This window comes from Leptopilina boulardi, unplaced genomic scaffold (genome assembly GCF_019393585.1).
Source record: "Leptopilina boulardi isolate dan_hultmark-lab unplaced genomic scaffold, ZJU_Lbou_2.1 LbouV2_313, whole genome shotgun sequence".
Taxonomy (NCBI): domain Eukaryota; kingdom Metazoa; phylum Arthropoda; class Insecta; order Hymenoptera; family Figitidae; genus Leptopilina; species Leptopilina boulardi.
The window spans coordinates 107,106-116,168 of NW_026137878.1; positions in this window are offsets into that span (position 1 = coordinate 107,106).

The following is a 9,063-nucleotide window of genomic DNA, read 5'->3' on the forward strand; positions in this document are numbered from 1 at the left end:
CATAACTCCGCAAAAAATTATGTTATTAAAATTTTAAACCCAGATTTGGAAAACTTATAAAAGTTCCAAAACAATAATGATTGTTTGAATATTTAATGGCAATATTAAGTTTTTAGTTATCACGAGAGAAATATTAAGTATTTTTTTAAGATTGCTTGTCATTAAAAAGCAATTATCATTTATTTAAAAATTTTATTTTTTTAAAACATATTAAGGGGGAGTGACACCTTTGACCCGAAAAAAATCGATTTTTTTCGCTTTCTTTAACGATACTTTATGATGTATAGAATAGATATTATATCAGCGAAAGCGATTTCGAAGTTAGTTTATGTGAAAAAAACAAAATCTGCAGAAGGTGTCCAAGAGCGCTTCGAGTGCTTGATAGCGCTGTCGGCTATTTTCTCTTTTACCATGGTAACAATTGCGTTCTTTTACGCTCACAGCCGCTCGAAAGGCTGAAGATGAAACCAATATTATTGTAGAAGGCCAATTATACGGTGCAGGCATCGCAGATTAACTTTGATTTCATTTTTTTATAAGTTTTCATATGTCAAAACTTTAAACGCGTTTTTCTCGAAATGACATTTTTCGAAACGGTGGGCAGTCTAGCTCGAACAGTTTTGATCGGATTAACTTCGGCCAAAGTTTTGTTTGATCGGCATTTACTGTTTTAGAGTACGTAGCTGATTTTTTATTGATTTGTTTGTTTTTATATGGCAATAGATTTTTTGAAAAAATTTCGCCCTAAAAATCAACATTTTCCTTCAAATAGCTGCTAAATCCACAAAAATTAATATTATTAAAATATGCTACGTACTCTAAAGCTAAATCTATCAAAGATTCAGAAAAAATTTGAATTTTTGGTTAATATTAAACGGTCTAACCAGAATCTTGCCCACCGATTTGCCCTGAAGAGAAACGAGACCAACTTTAGCGGCATCTATAGTCAACAAATTGAAACTTTTTTTAAATATAAATATATTTTCGAAAACTTAAAAAGGTAACAAGTAAAGTCCTTGAAACCAAATTTTGTTTACTTTATTCCTGTGACTTAAAAAAATTCATGAAAAACAGGTTCAAAAGAAACCTCAAAGGTATCACTTCCCCTTAAGCATAAAATGAATGTAAAGGAAAACATTTTTCTCTTTATTTCTTAAAAAGTGATGAAATTATGAGAGGAATATGAAAAAGTAGAGAAGTAATTTGTCGAATGTTTAATTAAGATATATATTATTAAAAAAGTGTTATATTCAATGTTTTATAAAAGTTGGAATAACTTCTTAACTTTCTTGGGTTCATTTAAAAGGTAATATTCTACAAAATGAAAGGTACTTGTAAGCATGAACGTGTAATTCTTTTCTTAAAAAATGCAAATTGTCAAACTTGAACCAAAAAACGCGAAAATGGTAACTGTTTTTATACTAAAAATCTGTTTGTAAAATATATAAAATTTAAAGACATTTAAATTTTTCAAGTTAATTGAAATTATTTCTCTATGGTCTTTTTTTCGTTTCCAGACATTTTATGATATATTTTTCATGCATCAAAGAAACAGTCTACTTTTTACGGATTTGATCTTAACTTCCAAAAGTACTGTTGTATCCAATATAGAATTTAAAATTCATTAAGTATCGCTTTTTTAAGACATAGCTGTTTGTAGTATTCTCCTTAATGTATGTATCTTTCTTTTATTGTCAAATAGATCGTTGCCAAAGTTTAGTTTATTTAAGAGAGACAGTCACTATTATCCATAATAATGTGAATCATTTAAAATTAATGATTGAGGAGGAACCGAGAGAAGATGGGAATAGGCAGCCGAAAAATAAAGGAACAATTCCAAAAGAGCCTTTAAAAACGGCAGAAGAATTTAAAAATTTCGAAAATCTTATTAAAAGAAACCACTTGGCTCTTGATCAGTTTGTAAGTACACATTTCTGGTAAAAAAAATTTCTGTTTAAGGACCGATGGAAACCTTATGGAAAGACTCTTGCGTTCGTCCCAATTATGCTCCCTCTTACTTTGCGACACATTTTTTTTATAGAAGCTGAAAATTGGTAACTTTATCTATTTTCATATGCAAAATGCTGGAAAAATATAGTGAACTTGATTGTTCAAGGAGAAACTCCGATTTTTTACAATAATACTTTAAAGTGACCATGTTTTTCACCCCGTCGTCATCATTAGTAGGGGTGAGTGGGGAGTTGTACTCTAGGTTTTGTTTTTCGATCAAAACTATTATATAAATTTTTTTTTATTATTCTATTTTATAGAACTTTTAGTACACGTCAAAACACAACTTTTGGTATGATTTATTAATTAAAATTCAAAACGGAAATAGAAATTTTGCTTGTTTTTCGAAAATACTGGTTTTATGACTTTTCAAAAACAGTGGGAAGTTGTGCTACACCGTTCAAAATTGAAGAAAAAGACACATCTTTTAGAATATTCTGTATATAAATTATGAAATGTGAAAAAGTAAGATAACTCACATGAAATATAGTAATAGATAAGATAATAAAAGATCAATTTTAGATAATTTAGATAAAATAAAATTATTTAAAAAATAATTGAATTAAACTAAGTAATTAATTGCATTTTCAGTGAATACAGATGTAAAAAGTCTCATTTCACTAAAGAACAATATTTAAATTGCATAAAACATTCTAATTATGCATAAATAATGCGAAATAAAAATAGAGAGTGCGTATTAGAATTAAAAACTGTTAAATATGATATGTGGCACATCTCCACACTTTCTACATTTTCAAAATAGTCATAAAATAATATTTACATCGAATGTTTACGCGAATTTCTTTTTGGTACGTCGAAAAGTTATTAATGACATCTAATTTTTATGTATTAAACATTGTGATCTCTTTGAAAAAATTAGTGGAAATGACCTAAATATAAAGAGAAAAAAAACTTTTAGAAACAAATTTTAACTCCTACGAGGCACAACTCCCCACTCTCCCCTACAAATACGATTACAGGGATAATATAGTGAATTCTATTGACAGTCACGGTTATAAATTATAAAGGAGTGAAATCAATTTTTTTTTGAAGAAATGCCAAAAAATGACCCTGTCCACCCACCTTAACTTTTACAATGTTAAAACAAAAGAATCACAAATTAGTGTACATGTGCATTTTTACATGTATATTACAGGAAGAATATAGCTAAAACGATTATTGGTAACGGTTATGAGTTACAATAGAAAGAATTCAGAAATTATATTTTGATATAATTGTTATACACAACCCTCGATTGTAGAACGAGTGCAACTCTCACTTTGTCCGATTCTTTAACCCTCGGAACACACACGGTGTCTGTGTATTCCTGTATTTCAGTTTAACCTTAAATTTCTTTAAGAAGCAAAAAAATGTCCTGTAAACTAAAAAAATTGCTTTTGGGTTCGAGTAACACGTTCTAATGTTCTCCGGGTACAATGCTTCAGGCATTTGTCACCTAGATGTCGTCAAAAAGTAAAAAATCACCCCCATTAACTTGCAAAATAAGCGTTTTTTACAAATTAAAAAATATAGAATTTATGATGGTTTTATTGTACCACTATTCAAGAACACAAAAGTAAAATATTAGCTAAAAATATTAAAATTTAGAAGAACTACAATTTTTTACAAAATATAATTTTGTTGTTTTTCTGAAAAATTGTTGTCTTTTAGCATTTTTGTTCTATAATAAAATATTTATAAAGAAACTTTTAAAGTATGAAAACTTATTTTACAATGTTTAAAGAATATAAAACTTTTTTTAGGCCATCTACTGAGGAGTTCTTAATTGATAGAATTTTGACAAATGAAGTGGATCACAGTGAGTTTTCTTCGTGTTCGAAAAAAAGTGTGTGCTCCGAGAGTTAAAATTAACTTCTGTTGATACTAAAATTTTGGTTTTATAACTTTACGGTTATAGTTTTTTGTAGAAAAGCCCTACCTCAGGAAAGTTCAACTTCGCCCAAAAACTTTTCCGTGCTCTTATCGAAAAAGCGTGCCTTACTGTCAATTCTTTAGTATTTTGTTTTTAATACCTGATTTTTTCCCTCTAATTTTTTATTTTCTATCCGTTGTCATCTTTTTATAAGTCTTCGCTTTACACCTTTAGACAAAAAAGTAAAATAAATCTACGAAAAACCTGAACTGTGTATGATGATGTTAAATACTTTTGAATAAGTTTAAATAATAATGTTTTTGTTTTAATTTAGAATAACAAGATATGTAAACGGGGTGGTAAAGATGCACCCGATGCAGTGAGACAATTGATGCCAACCATTATGTCAAATGCCTTGGCAAGAGAATTTTCTTGGCTTGGACAAATGGGTAATAGAAAATTGAAAGGAACAAACTTCGCCACATCAATAGTTGGTAATAATGATAAAAATAAATAATTTGTGGTAACATTTTTTTCTGAACTCAATGTTCAAATTAGAATATTGATTTTATTTATGTATAATTGCTAATTCATATCTAATATATTATTATATTTTAGATGGAATTGGAAGTAAATATAAAAATTCTACGGAAATAGAAATTGAGAAAGCCATTGCTAATTGGCTAAGGAAGGCGGGAGACAGAATAAAAAATGAAATCGCGAAGCAAAGAAATCAATAGTATGTATAACATTACTTTTTGTAATTTAAATAACCGTACGTATCTACTACAATTATCAGACAAGAAATATAAATTCATTTTTAATTTGAGATAAAATAGAATTTATAATATGATTTAACACTTAACCGATAAGAAAAAAGAAGATTTGTCAGGTAGGAAATAATAACGTTCCTTATTGTTTAAGCACAATAATAAAAAATAATTTTAACACAAATCTTTGTTCTTAGTGGTTGAGTGTTATAAAACAATTGGAATTTACTCAAAAACTATAAAAAATTTGTAAAAAGAGGAAAGGACTTTTAATTATTCTTCTTTTTTGCTGGCTAAAAAATAAAAAAAAAAATTTCTATACAAAAAATGTTAACGTGTGTAAAGAATTACGAAAATTGGGAACAAAAACTGAAAAATTAATGATCTTTTAATACTTATCCACACTTAGAGCACATGCTATTAAACCTGCATATATAATTACGAATAATGTTCATTAGGTTAAAATTTATTAATATACAATTAAAGAAATTTGTATTCAATCAAAAATTTCCTAAATTTTCAATTTTTTACAAAAAAAATCAATTTTTAAATATTTAGCCAGATTTAGAGCCTATAATTCTTGATGGATTAGTATGTAACTTACTGATAATGTCGATTGCGTTAAAATCATAATAAAATCAAAATTTTTTAAAATTTTCAATTTTTTATGCAAAAAATCGATTTTAGATATCGAGTCAATTCAAACTCAGGAATAATAACAATTAGGTTAAAATCAATATATATATATATATATATATATATATATTTATATATATTTGAGAAATTTTTATTTAACCAAATTGTGCTCATGAATATACCCTAACACGGTGAGCTTGGACTAAGTTCAACCCAAAAGTTCTTGCTCATCCAATTTTTTTCTGATTTCATTTCAGTGATGCCCCACGATAATTTTAAGGCAAAAAAGAAAATAATCGGTCGATGAAATTTTTAATAAACTCAATTTTTTGATTTTTTTTAAGATTAATGTATACAGTTTTATTAAATCAACGCCTACAAACTTCAGTTTGACTTAAAATCTTCTCAGTAATATGGAGAAAGATGTCCCGTGATATAAAATGCTTATAATTACTTTAAAACCTTAAAAAATTAAAAAATACATGAAAAAATAGTCATTTATCATCAATTTTTCGAAATTTTTTTAACTGTGATCTATTTTACAGAAAAATGACATCAAGACGAATTAAGTACTTTAAATTCTGAGTAAAATAAAAAACTATATTGATCTATCTTACATAGATTTGAAGATACGATCATTTAACCATTTGCGTCATGGTAGATTTTTACGAAAAGTGTAATTTTTTGCCTTAAAATTATCATGGGGCATCACTGAAATGAAATCAGAAAAAAAATTGGATGAGCAAGAACTTTTGGGTTGAACTTAGTCCAAGCTCACCATGCTGAAGTACTACCGTGGAAGAGTTCCTAAATACAATATTTAATTAAAATAACAATTTCTTTATAAAATCAATATTTATATTATATTAATAATAATAATTATTATTATTATTGCTTCCTTATGGAGAAAGTATTGTTTTACCGAAATTTTCCGAACTCGATTTTTTGATGTATCTTTATGTTTTTTGACCTCAGGAATCCAAAAAAGAAATATTAAAAAAATGTTCCGTGTGTGTGATTACACTATATTTTTATAAATATCTCGAATATTATAAGAGCTAAAGGGTTTATTTCTTTTTTAAATTGTAGGTCTTACTGTCGGACAAATAATGAGAGTACTTTGAGCCATTTTAGTAAAGATTAACTATTAGTTTTTTGCATTTAAAAATTTTTGAAAAATCGTTTCTTGTCCATAACGTTAAAAAAATGTTACGACACCTATGAATATTTTGCTTCCTCGTGGAGGAAGCTATGTAGTCCTTTCGTTTATAAAATTTTTAAAAATGGTGAAAACAAATTTTCCTCTATATAGAAACATGTTATATGAGATCCTGATCAATTGTCCGGATGTATGTATGTGTGTGTGTATGTGTGTGTGTGTGTGTGTGTATGTGTGTGTGTGTATGTGTGTGTGGATAGTTTTTGTGAACACGATATCTTTAACAGGTTTTAATGGATTTGGGTAAAATTTGGTAGGCTTATTTAACACATTAATCTCTCAAAAATGACGAGAGGATTTTTCAAAATACCCCAAAAAAAAAATTTTATCATCTTTTTTCCAAAAATTTTTTTTTAATTGAAAAAATTTTTAAATCGAAAAATTTAAGGTAATATATAATATAATCGTCTTCTTTATGTCAAGATGAATCGATTGATATATATAAAGTATAGATTTGATTGAAACTTAAAGAATTAATGAAAGTTAAAAAATCAATAATTCTCATTTTAGCTAAAAAATGATGTGTTTATTTAAATTCATGTTTATATATGAAATAATTTTATTCCCTGCATTGAAACGAATTGGTTGGTATATATAAAGTATAGATTTGATTTAAAATTTGAGAATTAATAAAAATTTAAAAATCGAAAATTCATATTTTAGCTAAAAAATTTTGTGTTTTTTTAAAATTCAAGTTGATGAATAAAATAATTGTATTCCTTGCATTAAAACGAATCGATTCGTATATATAAAGTTTATGTTACACTCAAAATTAATTAAAATTTTCTTTATTTTTCAAAAAATTTAATTAATTTAAAACATTTTTAACTCGAAATTTTTTAAATCAATCAATTGAATTGGACAAATTCATTGCTTCCTTCACGAGGAAGCGAATTTTTTGCTTCACACAATGAGGAAGCATAATGTTTATGAAATAAACATAAAGGACCCCCTCCTTGTTTCTTTAATTTTGTAGAGTTTTTTAAGACCCATCTTCTAAGCTATTAGCGAACAAACAACTGATATTCTATTCTATTCTATATTAATAAAATATCAATATTTATTACACAATTTTACATAATATTTGGATTATTATTAATATAATATAATATGAATATTGATTTTATAAAGAATTTGATATTTTAATTAAATATTGTTTTTAGGAACTCTTCCACGGTAGGGGTAGTCGTAAGGCATCAGTGAGCATCAGTTACCGAAAAAACTCGCGCGTGACGAGAATAAAAATGATAGAACTTTTCAACTTTTAGAGAGTTCCGGTTTTTTACTTTCGCTATGGAATCATGAAAAGTCCCTCTTTATGATGCTATAAAAAAATGGTCAAAATCGATTGCGATCATTGTTTATTGATAACATTAAAAATTAAAAATATAATTTGTTTAAACAAATTACACTTTTTATTCATATTATATTTTTTTCTTGATAGTTCAGCCAATTTTGAGAAATTGAATTTTTTCTAAAACGGTGCAAAAAAGTTCAATTGTTTATAAAAATTACAAAAATTAAAATTTTGAAAAATCGTTTGGGGGTGTTTTTAGTGACATCATGGACTATCATGAACATATTTAGGACATTTGGAAGACATTATTGGGACATTTTCAAGACAAGCTTAGGACACAATTAGAACGTATTTAGAACATTCTCAGGACATGTTTTAGACATTATGTCAGCATTATTGGGACATTTTTAAGATATGCTTAGGACATAATTAGAACATATTTGGGATATACTCATGGCATGTTCGGGACATTATAAAGGTATTATTGGGACATTTTTAAGACATGCTTAGGACATCATTAGAATAATTTGAGTCTTTCTCAGAATAGAAATCCAACATATTGTTGGAATTAGGTTATCATTCCCTTGCCTTGACAGGAACTGGTTTAATATTTCTTTTGATAGCTTTCATGAATGATGTCACTGATTATTTGAATATTTTGGAAACCCTCCTTCTCATGATACACACTATTGCATATTTTAGCGCTATTATTTAAAAAAAGAAATTTATATAAACAAAAGTAACAAAAGAATTTTCTCTTCTACCAGTATCGAGCACTAACATATTTTCCTGAGACAAAGATGACATTATTGTGATAATTTATCTCATTTTTTTGTAAATTATACTTTATTTTCTGGCATAAATAAAACATAAAGTCATTACTTTGACAAAAGTAATATAAATATGTTATATAACTTGCATACCTTCTAAATTAAATGATATTTTATTATTAATTCATCCTCTACTTTATGAAAAAAAATTTAATGTTTTTCTTACAGATTTTATAAACCTGTGGCAATGTATGGTTATCAGATGAATTTGTGTTACAAAAATAAAATTCTTCGAATAATAATAATTTTTCATTACTTATTTTCACTCAAAAAAATTCAAAATAAATATCTTGACAAAAAATATAATTGTCGTAGTAATTTGTGATCTTAACCAAAAAATGCTTTTATTAATATACATTTGTGATTATTTGATACATTTATATTAATTTTTAGTAACCTTAAATATTATAATAAATAATAATAATCAA